The sequence below is a fragment of the Lepidochelys kempii genome, chromosome 1 (genome assembly GCF_965140285.1).
Source record: "Lepidochelys kempii isolate rLepKem1 chromosome 1, rLepKem1.hap1, whole genome shotgun sequence".
Taxonomy (NCBI): domain Eukaryota; kingdom Metazoa; phylum Chordata; order Testudines; family Cheloniidae; genus Lepidochelys; species Lepidochelys kempii.
The window spans coordinates 212,397,021-212,416,496 of record NC_136380.1 but is presented as its reverse complement, the minus strand read 5'-3'; positions in this window follow the sequence as shown (position 1 = coordinate 212,416,496).

Genomic DNA, 19,476 nt, shown 5'->3' with positions numbered 1-19,476 from the left:
GGAGACCGTGTCAAAAGCTTTGCTAAAGTCAAGATACAATACATCCACTGCTTTCCCTTCATCCACAGAACCAGTAATCTCATCATAGAAGGCGATTAGATTAGTCAGGCATGACCTTCCCTTGGTGAATCCATGCTGACTGTTCCTGATCACTTTCCTCTTGTGTAAGTGCTTCAGGATAGATTCTTTGAGGACCTGCTCCATGATTTTTCCGGGGACTGAAGTGAGGCTGACTGGCCTGTAGTTCTCAGGATCCTCCTTCTTCCCTGTTTTAAAGATTGGCATTACATTAGCCTTTTTCCAGTCATCCAGGACTTCCCCTGTTCGCCACGAGTTTTCAAAGATAATGGCCAATGGCTCTGCAATCACAGCCGCCAGTTCCTTTAGCACTCTCGGATGCAACTCATCCGGCCCCATGGACTTGTGCACGTCCAGTTTTTCTAAATAGTCCCTAACCACCTCTTTCTCCACAGAGGGCTGGCCATCTATTCCCCATGTTGTGATGCCCAGCACAGCAGTCTGGGAGCTGACCTTGTTCATGAAGACAGAGGCAAAAAAAGCATTGAGTACATTAGCTTTTTCCACATCCTCTGTCACTAGGTTGCCTCCCTCATTCATTAAGGGGCCCACACTTTCCTTGGCTTTCTTCTTGTTGCCAACATACCTGAAGAAACCCTTCTTGTTACTCTTAACATCTCTCGCTAGCTGCAGCTCCAGGTGCGATTTGGCCCTCCTAATTTCATTCCTACATGCCCAAGCAATATTTTTATACTCTTCGCTGGTCATATGTCCAACCTTCCACTTCTTGTAAGCTTCTTTTTTATGCTTAAGATCCGCTAGGATTTCACCATTAAGCCAAGCTGGTCGCCTGCCATATTTACTATTCTTTCGACACATCGGGATGGCTTGTCCCTTTAACCTCAACAGGGATTCCTTGAAATACAGCCAGCTCTCCTGGACTCCTTTCCCCTTCATGTTAGTCCCCCAGGGGATCCTACCCATCCGTTCCCTGAGGGAGTCAAAGTCTGCTTTCCTGAAGTCCAGGGTCCGTATCCTGCTGCTTACCTTTCTTCCCTGTGTCAGGATCCTGAACTCAACCAACTCATGGTCACTGCCTCCCAGATTCCCATCCACTTTTGCTTCCCCTACTAATTCTTCCCGGTTTGTGAGCAGCAGGTCAAGAAAAGCTCCCCCCCTAGTTGGCTCCTCTAGCACTTGCACCAGGAAATTGTCCCCTACGCTTTCCAAAAACTTCCTGGATTGTCTATGCACCGCTGTACTGCTCTCCCAGCAGATATCAGGAAAATTAAAGTCACCCATGAGAACCAGGGCATGCGATCTAGTAGCTTCTGCGAGCTGCCGGAAGAAAGCCTCATCCACCTCATCCCCCTGGTCCGGTGGTCTATAGCAGACTCCCACCACTACATCACTCCTGTTGCTCACACTTCTAAACTTAATCCAGAGACACTCAGGTTTTTGGGCCCCTCTGATAGCCCAGGCTGCTCAAAATCAGCAGCCAACCAATCTGCCTCAGCACCCCATCCCTGAGCAAAACTTTTGCCCTTTGCTTCACAAAGATTATGCAACATGCAGCATGCAGCAATGACCATCGGAATGTTTTCCTCATTTAGATCTAATCTGCCATAAAGGCATCTCCACCGAGCTTTTAATCTGCCAAACACATATTCCACTGTCATTCTACACCTACTCAGCCTATTGTTGAAGCACTCTTTTCGGCTATCCATGTTTCCCATGTAAGGCTTCATGAGACATCGGAATAAGGTGTATGCTGGGTCTCCCAGGATCACTATGAGCATTTCAACATCCCTTACTGTAATCTTCTGGTCTGGAAAGAAAGGCCGTGCTTGGAGCTTTCTGTACAGGCCAGTATTCCTGAAGATGCGTGCATCAGGCACCTTCCCAGACCACACCACATTGATGTCAGTGAAATGCCTGCAGTGATCAACAAGTGCCATGGAATACCAATTCAGTTGCAAGGTTGTCCGGTGCCAAAGTTGGAATATGCGTGCCATCTATTGCCCTTCCACAGTTAGGGAAGCCCATTTACGCAAAGCCACCCACTATTTCACCCACATTGCCAAGAGTCATAGCAGGATGCAATTAATGGCCCTACACACTTGCATTAACACACCCAACGGTGGACTTCTTGACACCAAACTGATTCACGACTGACAGGTAGGAGATTCATGATGACAACAGCACCTCCTTTGTCAGCCTTTTTGATTATGATGTCAGAGTTGTTTCTGAGGCTGTGGATGGCATTGTGTTCTGCATGGCTGAGATTGTGGGGCAAGTGATGCTACTTTTCCACAATTTCAGCCCGTGCACGTCAGCAGAAGCACTCTATGTAGAAGTCATGTCTGCTGTCTCGACCGTCAGGAGGAGTCCACCTAGAATCCTTCTTTTTGTAGTGTTGGTAGGGAGGTCTCTGTGGATTAGTATGTATATCTTCAAATCAGCGGCATTGCTATGGGTACCCGCATGGCCCCACAATATGCCAACATTTTTATGGCTGACTTAGAACAACGCTTCCTCAGCTCTCGTCCCCTAACGCCCCTACTCTACTTGCGCTATATTGATGACATCTTCATCATCTGGACCCATGGAAAAGAAGCCCTTGAGGAATTCCACCATGATTTCAACAATTTCCATCCCACCATCAACCTCAGCCTGGCCCAGTCCACACAAGAGATCCACTTCCTGGACACTACAGTGCTAATAAGCGATGGTCACATAAACACCACCCTATACCGGAAACCTACTGACCGCTATTCCTACCTACATGCCTCCAGCTTTCACCCTGACCACAACACACAATCCATCGTCTACAGCCAAGCTCTGCGATATAACCGCATTTGCTCCAACCCCTCAGACAGAGACAAACACCTACAAGATCTCTATCAAGCATTCTTACAACTACAGTACCCACCTGCGGAAGTGAAGAAACAGATTGATAGAGCCAGAAGAGTTCCCAGAAGTCACCTACTACAGGACAGGCCTAACAAAGAAAATAACAGAATGCCACTAGCCGTCACCTTCAGCCCCCAACTAAAACCCCTCCAATGCATTATCAAGGATCTACAACCTATCCTGAAGGATGACCCAACACTCTCACAAATCTTGGGAGACAGGCCAGTCCTTGCCTATAGACAGCCCCCCAACCTGAAGCGAATACTCACCAGCAACCACATACCACACAACAGAACCACTAACCCAGGAACCTATCCTTGCAACAAAGCCCGTTGCCAACTGTGCCCACATATCTATTCAGGGGACACCGTCACAGGGCCTAATAACATCAGCCACACTATCAGAGGCTCGTTCACCTGCACATCCACCAATGTGATATATGCCATCATGTGCCAGCAATGCCCCTCTGCCATGTACATTGGTCAAACTGGACAGTCTCTACGTAAAAGAATAAATGGACACAAATCAGATATCAAGAATTATAACATTCATAAACTAGTCGGAGAACACTTCAAACTCTCTGGTCACGCGATTACAGACATGAAAGTTGCAATATTACAACAGAAAAACTTCAAAACCAGACTCCAGCGAGAGACTGCTGAATTGGAATTCATTTGCAAATTGGATACAATTAACTTAGGTTTGAATAGAGACTGGGAGTGGCTAAGTCATTATGCAAAGTAACCTATTTCCCCTTGTTTTTTCCTACCCTCCCCCCTCCGCCCCGTTCCTCAGATGTTCTTGTTAAACCCTGGATTTGTGCTGAAAATGGCCCACCTTGATTATCACACACATTGTAAGGAGAGTGATCACCCTAGATAAGCTATTACCAACAGGAGAGTGGGTTTGTTGGGAAGGGTGGGGAGAATACCTGGATTTGTGCTGGAAATGGCCACCTTGATTATCACACACATTGTAAGGAGAGTGATCACTTTAGATAAGCTATTACCAGCAGGAGAGTGGGGTGGGGAGAGAGAAAACCTTTTGTAGTGATAAACACCCATTTTTTCATGGTTTGTGTGTATAAAAACATCTTCTGTATTTTCCACAGTATGCATCCAATGAAGTGAGCTGTAGCTCACGAAAGCTTATGCTCAAATAAATTGGTTAGTCTATAAGGTGCCACAAGTACTCCTTTTCTTTTTGCCAATACAGACTAACACGGCTGTTACTCTGAAAGATGATCAAAGGGATGGAATGCAAACCACACGAGCAAAGGCTGAAGTAACTGGGTATGTTTAGTTTGGAAAAGAGGAGATTAAGGGGGGGACATGATGGTGGTCTTCAAATACTTGAAAGGCTGCCATAAATAAGATGGAGAAAAGTTGCCATAGAGGGCAAGACAAGAGGCAGTGGGTTCAAACTACAGTATAGTAGATTTGGATTAAATCTCTGGAAAGACTTCCTAACTGTAAGAACAGTAGGACAATGGAACAGACTGCTTAGGGAGGTTGTGGAAGTTCCTTCACTGGAGGTTTTCAAAAGGAGACTGGATAGTCATCTGTCTTGGATGGTCTAGATGCAATAAATCCTGCATCTTGGCAGGGGGGTAGACTAGATGACCCTTGGTCTAACCCTATCTATAGCCTGGGTTTGGGTGCCTAATCCCAGGAGGGGGCAAGTTTTAGGCACACCCCTCTCATTGGTATTTCTCACTGGCTATCTTAGCCACCTCTTCACCTAACATTCTGGCTTTTTTTGATCCCAGATTTATGGGCCTCTCTCTCCCCATTCATTGGCTAAGGAACCTAGGCACCTGACTCAGGCTTTGGGGATCCCATTGTTGTTCCTGTGATTTTCTAGATACCTATAAGTATTGCAATGGCTTGTTCTCTTTGTGGATCTGAGGCTCAGGCACTGGCCTGATGGTTCTTACTTTCCCACATAACTGTCTTCAGGTCACTGACAGAACAAGAGAGCAGGGAATCCTTAGGGGACATGATGATGTTTGTGGCAGCTCCAATGGGGTTCTTCCAAGAGAGAGGGAGGGAAGGGGGGTGAATGATGCAGACAGGGGAACCAGACATGTGTTTGGGGCAGTTCAGATGAGGGTGACCCCTATTTAACATCCTCTTAGAGAGAGTGGGGAATCACTGAGGGATACAGACAGGGGACTGCAGCTAACTCGGGGCATGGCAGCCCCTCTAGCTTGTCCCTGTTTAACCTTCTCAGAGACAGGAAGATGGAGAGCAGTGTAAGTACCCGCCTTTTTGGAGTAATGGCAGAGGTCAATACGGCATGTTTCTCTGTGGCTTGGACCCAGGAGGAGCGCTGGGCATGACACTCTGAAGCCTGAACAATCCCATGGAGCAAGGCTAAAACACCTGCAGGCAAACCATCCACATGGGAATATCTCCCTCTGCTGGTGAATGTTTACACCTGCAGCATGTGGAACAGAGGCCCCAGCTGGGGAGAGTTTAGAGAAGTGGTTCTCAACTTTTTTGGACTCAGAACCCATTTGTAAATGTTTATGGCAGGTCTTTACCCAGTAAATAGTCTAGGGGTGGAGGCCCTGGGGTGGTTTTGTTTGGGTCCCACCCACCGGGGTTGGGGGTTTGGTCTTGCCTGGCACTCACCCGACAGTGGCAGCTCCTGTGTTGTGGGGCTGGCTGGGCTTGGCTCTCTGCTCCAGGCATTGCAGCCTCCAGAGTTGCAGCATTGCTCAGGTTTTACCCCGCCCTTGTGACTGGACCGAATTTGTGTGAGTGGAGTTGTGACCTGGCTCATGGGGTTGCAATGCCACTCACTCAAATTTGACCTACTCAGACTCCCACCATCCTGATGGCTGGGCCAAACCTGAGTGGCACTGGGACGCCAGAGATTGCAGTGCCGGGAGCAGGGAGGTGAGCCCAGCCAGCCCCGTGGGACAGGAGCTGCCATGTGACCCTTTGAAACATTCTGGTGACCCAATTTTGGGTCCAACCCATGTGTTGAGAAATCCTGATTTAGAGTACAAAAGCAGTCCCAAGCAGAAGTTTCACTAGCTGTTGAGTGTCACAGCCTGAATTATAGCCCCCTTTTTGGAAAAAGGTATGTGCAAATGGGTCTTTGATGCCCTTCTGAGGGACAAGGGTGAGCTATGAGCTCTCAGAGCCTCTATCTCAGGGAGGGAAAATATGGACTTGAGGTTCTGCTATCATGGATATAGTCCTGCCAGTGAAGCAGGAATGAGGCCTGGCATTTCTCACTCATGGAAGACCACAATCCCCTAAAAAGGTAAACTGAGACTATCCAGGGAGCTCTAGGGGTGGGTGAGAACTGTTATGGGGCTTAAGGCAAGAGGTACAGACACAGATAGACGGTGTGAGCTTATGGGAATCTCCTATCCCCATCTGGCTCTGGGACCTGCAGCAGCCCCTAGAAGATAGAGGGGGAAGCTCTTGTGGAATAGCCGGGGGCTCATATGTGACTTGGTAGTGCTTAAACTGGAGGGGTGGGGGAGAAAGGGAGTCACAAAGGGTTTCAGACCCGGCAATAAATAAATCAATGAGCTGGGCTGCTAAGGCACACACTTTAAGCTCTGTTTTACTAAAGTTGCTGCTCCTAGATTGGAATAGACACAAGATCATTTTAAGCATTGCAATTCTGTTATCCCAGTTGCTGTCAGCCATCCTCTTAGCAACCACAAATGACTCCATCTGGTCTCCCTCCATGGCTTGGTGCTGCCCAGGGCAGGAACTCAATACCCATGCCACCTTCTGACCTGCCCCCAATTTGTAGCCAGGCAATGTCAAGCACTTCCTGGCTTAGCCTAAAATTAATCAAAATGAAATCCATTTTGGGAGGTGGAGGGAAAGAGGAGAGTCAGCTGCTACTAACTCCAGTCACCTGTACCCCCTTCTCCACTCTCCTACCCTCCTCTGTGGGCACCCAGTAGCACCAAACACATTCTGCTCCCAGAAGGGGTTTGGAAGTGACAAAACATACTATACCCTCAGTGATCCTGTCACACAGTCCCCCAGGCTGGGAGGAGCCAGAGGCGCTCAGCGTGGGGCAGGCATTCTCAGTGGTCGGGGAGTTGGGATTAACAGCTCAGGCAAGAAGAGATCCCAGGACTGTGTGAGAAAGTGATAGTAATGTCTCCCTGGCCCCAGCAGGGGGTCCACTCCCAATACGGAGCACTTACGGTGCACTGTGCCTCAGAGAAGAGACTCCAGGCCTGAGTCTGCAGGGAAGGAAGGCCAGATCCTCAAAATCATTTAGGTACCCAAATTCCACTCCTTTGAGGATCTGGGCCTTATTGTTTCCTTTGCCCCAGGGTGAGGGCTGCTATCAGTTCATGGAGCCCAGGAATGAGCGTGTTGGGGATGAGACTGTAGCTTGGGACATGCTAACAGTGCAGAGGGAGAGGAGGCCAATAGACGGGGTGGGAAGGGGGAGATATTTTTCCTTAGCATTTGCAGGGGATGCTCTCCCCAGGTCAGGGAGTACAGACAGTACCCCAAAGAAGAGACTCCAGGACCGAGTATGAGGAACTGCAAATGTCTCCGTCATATCAGTAGGGGACGCTCTGGCATTCAAGAGGGATTAACTCCTGCATTTTTTATGAGAAAGCCTGAGTCCCTTTCAAATCTCACCAGGAAGAGGCACTAGCAGGTCCCGCTCCCCTTCTCCCAGCAGTGCCAACAGCCCACCTGGCCCTTTGTTTGTTTCCTTTTATGAAATGTTGGCCCTAGGTCCACCCGGCTGTTCTATTCTCTCCAGCCCTGGAATTAGCTGTGGAATCCCCTGCCAGAGCTCTCGCCCATGACCTTGCTTCCCTTGGGTTTCTCGCCTTCCCTCTGATGTTACTTTTTGGGGTTTACAGGTCCTGGGATGAGGGGGAGCAAAGATAAAGTAGTTTCCCACAGATACCCCCTCCCCTGCACCCTTTTGGGACAGCTCAGGGGCAAAGTCATGTGGGATATTTATAGAACAGAATTCTATGGCAGTGACGCAGGGAGGGGCAGAGAGAACCGCAGCTGTGAAACCTAATGCCTGGCCTCCTCTCTGCTGAGGGCAGGAGCCACTGAGAGAGGGACAGGAGGAGGAGGTGGGCTGAGAAACTGAGGAGGCAGAGAGAGAGAGAGATAAGTGGTGGGAAGAAAGTGAAGGGTCAGGGAAAGAGAGAGAGACTGAGGAAAGAAAAAGTGATAGGACATGGGAAAGAAAGAGCTGAAAAGGAGAGAGAGAATAAGTGGGCAAGAGAGAGAGGTGGAACTTAATTGACCATGTTGTGTGTTCTGTAAATAATCAAAAACTGTCTCTTTAAGGGCCGAAGGAATTGCAGGACAGGAAAAGGCCAGTTGGCTCATCAGGGCTCTTCCCACTTAGCTTATCCCTGGCATAGGCAGGTGGTGAGAATCTACATATGCTACCCCTCCTCCGCAGAGATAAAGCCCTTTTAGGTGTCTCTTTCAGTTCCCTCCCCAGTGACATTGTTTTAAAAAAGCCATCCCACCTGGTGCATCCCAAAGGCAAAATATTTGCTCTTCCGAAGTTTCTCCTGCAGGCAGGGGGATGAATCACCCTATTTGAGAGTACTCAGAAAGAGGTAGGAAGGGGAATTCCTCCTCTCCCTTCAGAGACGCACACTCTTTTAGATCACTTTCCTGATTAATCTTTTGGGGGAAACCCCACTGTGATTGCTCCTGCCTGGACATAATCTGCCATAACTGGAAAACCCTGTATTACCATTATGCTGGAGATAAGAGAACGAGGAAGCAGAGGAATGTAACAGTGGCACTTGGAAAAGGGAAGAGAGAAAGTAGGACCCACTGAGAAAGGGGGAAAAGAAAGGGTGTGGTAAGGGAGGAGAATTGGGAGAGCTGGGAAGGGAAAGTGAGTTTTGGGGCAGAGAAGGCATGAGGGAGGGTCGGACACAGGTTTGAGTTGTTTTTCAGTCTCATGCATATCATTAACAATGAGATTTCCTTAATTTTTTTCTAAATCTGCTTTTCAGCTGATAAATTTAAGCGACAAGGAAAATTTTTCAGCTGGTGAAATGCAACTGAAAAAGAACTTAGAACTGAAACTGGTTTGCTCAGTATAGTATTCGCTTTCCAAGAAATGGTGTAATATTTGTTGAATACTGAATCCCAATCTGAATGGTTAACATTCTCTGGGACCTCATGAGAGGATACTTCAGCAACAAAGTTTGGAATCGACATGTATCCATCATGGCCATGGGCTGCAACAGCCATTTGCATGTGTGTCTGCAATGTGCAGGAGAAAAGGTGCTTAGCACATGCAATCATGTCTCCCTCTTAGGATAAAAGACTTGAACTTACAGCTCAGTGATTGGTTTCAGAGTAACAGCCGTGTTAGTTTGTATTCACAAAAAGAAAAGGAGTACTTGTGGCACCTTAGAGACTAACCAATTTATTTGAGCGTAAGCTTTTGTGAGCGAAGTGAGCTGTAGCTCATGAAAGCTTATGCTCAAATAAATTTGTTAGTCTCTAAGGTGCCACAAGTACTCCTTTTCTTTTAGCTCAGTGATTAACATCTTTGTCTACACTTCACTTTCATTGGTAAAATTTTTGTGGGGCAGGGGTGTCAAAAAAAAAAAAACCCTGACCAACAAAAGTTTTACTGACAAAAAGCACTGGTGTGGACAGCGCTATGTCGGTGGGAAACAATCTCCCGCCGACAAAGCTACCACCCCTCGTTGGGATAGTTTTATTTTGTTGGTGGGAGAGCTCTCTCCTGTCAACAAAGAGGGGCTACAGTGCATACCATACAACGGCATGGCTGTAGCAGCACAGCTGTGCTGCTGTAAGGTGCGCTGTGTAGACATAGCCTTAGGGCCAGATTTTCAAGTCCTTAGGCACTTAAATATACAGATAGGTGCCTAGCGGAGATTTCAAAAGTGTGTAAGGGTATGTCTACACTGGCAGAGACACAGTGCCAGTAATTACAGCGCTGCTCAGAGAGCGCTGAAGGAAAACCGCTGTTGTGTGTTCACACTGTCAGCTGCCTGCGCAATAGCATGTTCACACTTGTGGCACTTGCAGTGGGTATTCGGAGCGGTGCACTCTGGGCAGCTATCCCATAGAGCATCTCTTCCTCTTCTGCCGCCAAAGGTTGTGGGAAGGCGGAGGGGGTTGTGCGGCATCCTGGGTCCTCTCCCAATGCCTCTTAGGGTATGTCTACACTACGAAATTAGGTTGAATTTATAGAAGTCGTTTTTTTTAAAATCGGTTTTATATATTCGAGTGTGTGTGTCCCCACAGAAAATGCTCTAAGTGCATTAAGTGCATTAACTCGGCGGAGCGCTTCCACAGTACCGAGGCAAGCGTCGACTTCCGGAGCGTTGCACTGTGGGTAGCTATCCCACAGTTCCCGCAGTCTCCGCTGCCCATTGGAATTCTGGGTTGATATCCCAATGCCTGATGGGGCTAAAACATTGTCGCGGGTGGTTCTGGGTACATATCGTCAGGACCCCGTTCCCACCCTCCCTCCCCCCGTGAAAGCAAGGGCAGACAATCATTTCGCGCCTTTTTTGTCTGCTGCCAGCCAAAGATGTAAAGGATAGATGGAGTGGGTCAGAACAAGAAATAGACCAGATTTGTTTTGTACTCATTTTCCTCCTCCCCTGTCTAGATCACACTGCAGTCAGTCACAGAGAAGGCGCAGCGAGGTTAATCTAGCCATGTATCAATCAGAGGCCAGGCTAACCTCCTTGTTCCAATAACAACGATAACTTTGGTGCACCATTTCTTATTGGAACCCTCCGTGCAGTCCTGCCTGAAATACTCCTTGATGTACAGGCACACCCTTTGTTGATTTTAGCTCCCTGAAGCCAACCCTGTAAGCCGTGTCGTCAGTCGCCCCTCCCTCCGTCAGAGCAACGGCAGACAATCGTTCCGCGCCTTTTTTCTGTGCGGACGCCATACCAAGGCAAGCATGGAGGCCGCTGAGCTCATTTTGGCAATTAGGAGCACGTCAACCACCACACGCATTATCCAGCAGTATATGCAGCACCAGAACATGGCAACGCGATACCGGGCGAGGAGGCGACATCAGCGTGGTCCCGTGAGTGATCAGGACATGGACACAGATTTCTCTGAAAGCATGGGCCCTGCCAATGCATGCATCATGGTGCTAATGGGGCAGGTTCATGCTGTGGAACGCCGATTCTGGGCTCGGGAAACAAGCACAGACTGGTGGGACCGCATAGTGTTGCAGGTCTGGGACGATTCCCAGTGGCTGCGAAACTTTCGCATGCGTAAGGGCACTTTCATGGAACTTTGTGACTTGCTTTCCCCTGCCCTGAAGCGCATGAATACCAGGATGAGAGCAGCCCTCACAGTTGAGAAGCAAGTGGCGATAGCCCTGTGGAAGCTTGCAACGCCAGACAGCTACCGGTCAGTTGGGAATCAATTTGGAGTGGGCAAATCTACTGTGGGGGCTGCTGTGATGCAAGTAGCTCACGCAATCAAAGATCTGCTGATATCAAGGGTAGTGACCCTGGGAAATGTGCAGGTCATAGTGGATGGCTTTGCTGCAATGGGATTCCCTAACTGTGGTGGGGCTATAGACGGAACCCATATCCCTATCTTGGCACCAGAGCACCAAGCCGGCGAGTACATAAACCGCAAGGGGTACTTTTCGATAGTGCTGCAAGCTCTGGTGGATCACAAGGGACGTTTCACCAACATCAACGTGGGATGGCCGGGAAAGGTGCATGACGCTCGCATCTTCAGGAACTCTGGTCTGTTTCAAAAGCTGCAGGAAGGGACTTTCTTCCCAGACCAGAAAATAACTGTTGGGGATGTTGAAATGCCTATATGTATCCTTGGGGACCCAGCCTACCCCTTAATGCCATGGCTCATGAAGCCGTACACAGGCAGCCTGGACAGTGGTCAGGAGCTGTTCAACTACAGGCTGAGCAAGTGCAGAATGGTGGTAGAATGTGCATTTGGACGTTTAAAGGCGTGCTGGCGCAGTTTACTGACTCGCTTAGACCTCAGCGAAACCAATATTCCCACTGTTATTACTGCTTGCTGTGTGCTCCACAATATCTGTGAGAGTAAGGGGGAGACGTTTATGGCGGGGTGGGAGGTTGAGGCAAATCGCCTAGCTGCTGGTTACGCGCAGCCAGACACCAGGGTGGTTAGAAGAGCTCAGGAGGGCGCGGTACGCATCAGAGAAGCTTTGAAAACCAGTTTCATGACTGGCCAGGCTACAGTGTGAAAGTTCTGTTTGTTTCTCCTTGATGAAACCCCCCGCCCCTTGGTTCACTCTACTTCCCTGTAAGCTAACCACCCTCCCCTCCTCCCTTTAATCACCGCTTGCAGAGGCAATAAAGTCATTGCTGCTTCACAGTCATGCATTCGTTATTCATTCATCACACAAATAGGGAGATGACTACCAAGGTATCCCAGGAGGGGTGGTGGAGGAGGGAAGGAAAATGCCACACAGCACTTTAAGCACAGCACTTTAAAAGTTTACAACTTTAAAATTTATTGAATGACAGCCTTCTTTTTTTTGGGCAATCCTCTGTGGTGGGGTGGCTGGTTGGCCGGAGGCCCCCCCACCGCGTTCTTGGGCGTCTGGGTGTGGAGGCTATGGAACTTGGGGAGGAGGGCGGTTGGTTACTCAGGGGCAGCAGTGGCAGTCTGTGCTCCAGCTGCCTTTGCTGCAGCTCAACCATACACTGGAGCATTCTGGTTTGGTCCTGCAGCAGCCTCAGCATTGAATCCTGCCTCCTCTCATCACGCTGCCGCCACATTTGAGCTTCAGCCCTGTCTTCAGCCCGCCACTTACTCTCTTCAGCCCGCCACTTACTCTCTTCAGCCCTCCACCTCTCCTCCTGGTCATTTTGTGCTTTCCTGCACTCTGACATTATTTGCCTCCACGCATTCGTCTGTGCTCTGTCAGTGTGGGAGGACAGCATGAGCTCGGAGAACATTTCATCGCGAGTGCGTTTTTTTTTCTTTCTAAGCTTCACTAGCCTCTGGGAAGGAGAAGATCCTGTGATCATTGAAACACATGCAGCTGGTGGAGAAAAAAAAAGGGACAGCGGTATTTAAAAAGACACATTTTATAAAACAGTCGCTACACTCTTTCAGGGTAAACCTTGCTGTTAACATTACATACATAGCACATGTGCTTTCGTTACAAGGTCGCATTTTGCCTCCTCCCACCGCGTGACTACCCCCTCAACCTTCCCCCCTCCCTGTGGCTAACAGCGGGGAACATTTCTGTTCAGCCACAGGCAAACAGCCCAGCAGGAATGGGCTATACTGAGTGTCCCTGAAGAAAAGCACCCTATTTCAACCAGGTGACCATGAATTATATCTCACTCTCCTGAGGATAACACAGAGAGAGAAAGAATGGATTTTGGTTGAATGCCAGCAAACATACACTGCAATGCTTTGTTCTACAGTGATTCCCGAGTATGTGTTACTGGCCTGGAGTGATAAAGTGTCCTACCATGAAGGACGAAATAAGGCTGCCCTCCCCAGAAACCTTTTGCAAAGGCTTTAGGACTACATCTAGGAGAACCGCAAATGCCAGGGCAAAGTAATCCTTTCACATGCTTGCTTTTAAACCATGTATAGCATTTTAAAAGGTACACTCACCAGAGGTCCCTTCTCCGCCTGCTGGGTCCAGGAGGCAGCCTTGGGTGGGTTCGGGGGGTACTGGCTCCAGGTCTAGGGTGAGAAACAGTTCCTGGCTGTCGGGAAAACCGGTTTCTCCGCTTGCTTGCTGTGAGCTATCTACAACCTCCTCATCATCATCATCTTCTTCGTCCCCAAAACCTGCTTCCGTATTGCCTCCATCTCCATTGAAGGAGTCAAACAACATGGCTGGGGTAGTGGTGGCTGAACCCCCTAAAATGGCATGCAGCTCATCATAGAAGCGGCATGTTTGGGGCTCTGACCCAGAGCGGCTGTTCGCCTCTCTGGTTTTCTGGTAGGCTTGCCTCAGCTCCTTCAGTTTCACGCGGCACTGCTTCGGGTCCCTGTTATGGCCTCTGTCCTTCATGCCCTGGGAGATTTTCACAAAGGTTTTGGCATTTCGAAAACTGGAACGGAGTTCTGATAGCACGGATTCCTCTCCCCAAACAGCGATCAGATCCCGTACCTCCCGTTCGGTCCATGCTGGAGCTCTTTTGCGATTCTGGGACTCCATCATGGTCACCTGTGCTGATGAGCTCTGCATGGTCACCTGCAGCTTGCCACGCTGGCCAAACAGGAAATGAGATTCAAAAGTTCGCGGTTCTTTTCCTGTCTACCTGGCCAGTGCATCTGAGTTGAGAGTGCTGTCCAGAGCGGTCAGAATGGAGCACTCTGGGATAGCTCCCGGAGGCCAATACCATCGAATTGTGTCCACAGTACCCCAAATTCGAGCTGGGAACGTCGATTTAAGCGCTAATCCACTTGTCAGGGGTGGAGTAAGGAAATCGATTTTAAGAGCCCTTTAAGTCGAAATAAAGGGCTTCACTGTGTGGACGGGTGCAGGTTTAAATCGATTTAACGTTGCTAAATTCGACCTAAAGTCCTAGTGTAGACCAGGGCTTAGGGCTGCAGGAATAGATCCCAAACTGTTGACCAGAATGCTGCTCACTCTGACTAACATGTCACGAGTGGCAGTGGAGTTATTCCTTAAACTAAAAAGGCAAGAGGAGCGTGACATTGATCTCACCAAGCGTAATAGCTACAACACGAGACAGCTTGAGGCTTTCACGGAGGTGCTGACCACAGTGGAACGCCGCTTTTGGGCTCAGGAAACAAGCACTGAGTGGTGGGATCACATCGTCATGCACTTCTGGGATGATGAGAAGTGGCTGCAGAACTTTCACATGAGGAAAGCCACATTCATGGGACTGTGTGATGAGCTCGCCTCAGCCCTACGGCACAAGGACACGAGAATGAGAGCTGCCCTGCCTTTGGAGAAGCACGTGGCAATTGCACTGTGGAAGCTGGCAACTCCGGACTGCTAACTAACCAGTTCGGGCACTAACCAGTTCGGTGTGGGAAAGTCGACCATTGGACTCGTGTTGATGGAAGTGTGCGGGGCCATTAATCGTATCCTGCTCTGAAAGACCATGACTCTGGGCAACGAGCATGACATTGTGAATGGCTTTGCACAAATGGGCTTCCCTAACTGCTGAGGGGCAATAGATGGCATGCACATTCCAATTCTGGCACCAGACCACCTAGCCCCTGAGTACATTAATCAGAAGGGGTATTTCTCAACGGTTCTCCAGGCGCTTGTGGATCACTGTGAGCGTTTCACGGACATTAATGTCTGGAAAGGTGCATGACACATGCATCTTTCGGAACACTAGCCTGTTCAGGAAGCCGCAAGCAGGGACTTTCTTCCTGGAACAGAAGATCACCACAGGGGAAGTCGAAATGCCCACTGTGATCCTGGGAGACCCCACCTACCCCTTAATGCCGTGGCTTATGAAGGCATACATGGGGCACCTTGACAGCAGCAAGGAGCAATTCAACAACAGGCTGAGCAAGTGCAGAATGACTGCTGAGTGTGCTTTTGACCGTTTAAAGGCCCACTGGTGCTACCTATATGGGAAGCTGGACCTGGCCAATGACAATATTCCCATGCTTATAGCCGCGTGCTGTACGCTCCATAATATTTGTGAAGGGAAGGGTGAAAGCTTCACTCAGGGCTGGACTGCTGAGGCTCAGCACCTGGAGGCTGAATTTGAACAGCCACAGACCAGGGCTATTAGAGGGGCACAGAGCAGGACCATAAGCATCAGGGATGCCTTGAGGCAGCAATTTTAAGTTGAAAGCCACTAACTTTGAATGGTCTCCCAAAGTATTCTTGCCAGCAAGTTAAAAAAGTATGGATGGATTTATGGTTTAAGGTGGATAAAAAGCTGGCTACATTGTCGGGCTCAAAGGGTAGTGATCAATGGCTCGATGTCTAGTTGGCAGCCAGTATCAAGTGGAGTGCCCGAGGGGTCGGTCCGGGGGCCAGTTTTGTTCAACATAGAATATCAGGGTTGGAAGGGACCTCAGGAGGTCATTTAGTCCAACCCCGACCAATCCCCAACTAATGATGATGGGGTAGATTGCACCCTCAGCTAGTTCACGGATGACATTAAGCTGCAGGGAAAGGTAGATATGCTGGAGGACAGGGATAGGGTCCAGAGTGACCTAGACAAATTGGAGAATTGGGCCAAAAGAAATTTGATGAGGTTCAACAAGAACAAGTGCACAGTCCTGCACTTAGGACAGAAGAATCCCATGCACTGCTACAGGCTGGGGACCAACTGGCTAAGCAGCAGTTCTGCAGAAAAGGACCTGGGGATTACAGTGGATGAGAAGCTGGATATGAGTCAGCAATGTGCCCTTGTTGCCAAGAAGGCTAACGGCATATTGGGCTGCATTAGTAGGCACATTGCCAGAAGATCAAGGGAAGTGATTATTCCCCTCTATTCAGCATTGGTGAGGCCACATCTGGAGTATTGTGTCCAGTTTTGGGCCCCCCACTACAGAATGAATGTCGACAATCTGGAGGGAGTCCAGCAGAGGGCAACGAAAATTATAAGGGGGCTGGGGCACATGACTTACAAGGAGAGGCTGAGGGAACTGGGATTGTTTAGTCTGCAGAAGAGAGGAGTGAGGGGGGATTTGATAGCAGCCTTCAACTACCTGAAAGGGGGTTCCAAAGAGGATGGAGCTCGGCTCTTCTCAGTGGTGGCAGATGACAGAACAAGGAGCAATGGTCTCAAGTTGCAGTGGGGGAGGTCTAGGTTGGATATTAGGAAACACTATTTCTTTAGGAGGGTGATGAAGCACTGGAATGAGTTTCCTAGGGAGGTGGTGGAATCTCCATCCTTCAGAGGTTTTTAAGGCCCAGCTTGACAAAGCCCTGGCTGGGATGGTTTAGCTGGTGTTGGTCCTGCTTTGAGCAGGGGGTTGGACTAGATGACCTCATGAGGTCTCTTCCAACCTTATCTTCTATGATTCTATAATATTTGTTGCTATGCTCAGGAGTTCAGTGCTTGTAATGCTCGGAGGTGATTGTGATTGGTGGAGAGGAAGAAATATGAAGGTTTAAGATAATTGTCTGTTGCTTTGCAGGGCTCTGTTTGCTTTCAATTAATAGAATAAAGATTGCTTTCAAACCAACACAACTCTTTTATTAAAAAACAACTGGAGGAGACAGACAAACAAAAAAACACATCAGCAGTGAGGAGGACGGGGGGAATGGAAGGTCCCAGGAGGAGGTGGGGTCCCAGGATGGTTAAAGATTTGTGTATGTCCAGGGATCACATCTAACCTTCTCCTTTGGAGGACAGTGCAGCAGGTACTGTACTTCTACAGGGTTAAACTGCAGAGGGATGGGTGTTGAGTGCAGTGGGTACTGGGAGTCCGCAGTACTGGACTGTGAGGGGGGAGAAGTGGAATACCGCGGGTATAGACTGGAGCCAGGAGGTTAATAAGAGTGTGTTGGCGTTGTCTGGGGGCCATATGGGAAAGAGTTTTGTGACAGTGGCTGCAAGGGAGGGCAGGCGCAGAGCTGTTCGGTTTGAAGAAGTAGTATCGCCTGGAGTGTGTCCGCTTAGCGCTCCATAACGTTTAAGAACCACTCTGTGGCTTCATTCTCCTTTTGGTCCCTCTTCTCACTGTCCCACCACTCCTTAAATTCCTGTTTTTCAGCCTCATGCAGAAAGTCCTCCTTAGTTCTTCATGGTCGCTTTCTAATTCTGCGCAGCCATTCAGCTGCCGATTACAAAGAGGGAGGCTGGGCTCCCAAGGTCATCTCTGTGAAGCCAAAACGCAACATTTTACAGAAGCAGTACTGTTTGCAATACACAGAACACTGCTTCAGTGATTTAAAACACAGCCACTATTCACATACCTGTCACTAACTGGATGACCCCAGGCAAGCACATATGAGCCACAAGACCCCCAAAATGGTGAGTAGCCACAGGGGCAGGGTAAATAAGTCTTCCCAAACCCTGCTGTACACTGGGCATGTGGCTCTTGGGGAGAGCCAGCACTGTAAGTGGGGGGCCTCATAATCATTCCTGTCCCCACATTTTCCACAGGCTGTGTTCATTATGGAAGATATCTTTCTGCTAAAGGTGAGCGAGGAATCAAAGGAGGGTTTTCTCCAAGACTGCAGCTTCCGCCCTGGCCCTTATGTGGCTTGCCTGGGTGCAGCAATGGTCCCCCCCAGTGAGGGCAGAGTGGCATGGGAAAGTTACCATTAATGGGGCAAGAAACAAAGCAGCTCTGCTGAAGAACCTGCAGCAACGGATTGCCTAGTATCTCCACGAGAGTTTCCTGGAGATCTCTGAGGCAGATTCCCGTGAAGTGAGGGAGTCAATGAACAGCCTGTTCCACCACTCAGACTAGGCATGTGGTGATACGTGCATAATACCGACAGAAGCCTGCTTTCTGCAACCCTCCTGTCCCCAACAACTTGCTTCAGCGATTCCCAAAATCAAATCCACTTACCAAGGGCCTCCTCTCCTGCTTGTGCTTTGCCAACATCCGACAGCTGTGACTGGCTAGCCTCCTCCAGGGTAGAAAAGAGCTCCTGGCTGCATACACCTCTGACCTCCGAGTCATCCTCTGCCTCTGAGTCCCCCTCCTGCTCCACAACCTCATCCAAGATTTCCTCCTCCTGGCTTGGTCCACTCACGACTGGCACGCGAGCCACTGAAGTATCTACAGCGGCCTTCGCAGTAGAGGTGGGGTAACCACCGAGTATCGTGTCTGGCTATTTGTAGAACCAGCAGCTCATGGGCGCAGCACCTTGTGGTAGGTGTTCCACAGCTCCTTCACTTTGACCCTGCACTGCAATGTGTCCCGGTCATGGACCCTTTCTGTCATGCATTGTGAAACCTGTCCGTAGGTATCATAATTTTTTGGCTAGAGCACAGCTCGGACTGGACTGCTTCCTCTCCCCAAATGCTGATGAGGGCCAGCAGCTCGGCATTGCTCCAAGCAGGGGATCGCCTGGTGCATGGAGTAGGCATGGCCACCTGGAAGGATGCGCTGAGATCACTGCACGCATCACCGAGCAAACAGGAAGGGGACTTTCAAAATTCCAAAGGAATTTACGGGGTGGGGATGACGGTTGGCCACCTGAGGGCAGGGCAGTAGAGTTCAAACTGATGACCAGAGAGGCGAGAGCAGGCATTGTGGGACACCTCCTGGAGGCCAATTGCAGTGCTGTAATCGACCACGGTATCTACACGGGCACCGCACGTACAGTGTACCCCCGGTGCAGAAAGCCGTATGCCTCTATCATCGGGGTGGGGTTTTTTTTTTTACAGTGCGGCAACTGTGCAATTTCTGTGCACTACGTGGCTTGGCAGTGTGTACACCTCAGGAATTACTATGCAGAAAGCTGCTTTACTGCACAGAAGCTTGCCAGTGTAGACAGTGTATGCCCATTGATTTCAATGGGAGTTAGGTAGCTAACTTGCTTTGGTTCTTGTGACAATCCCAGCAGGCACCTGTTTGCATCTTCAGGTGGCTACGTACCTCTAAAAATCTGTCCCTTATTCCT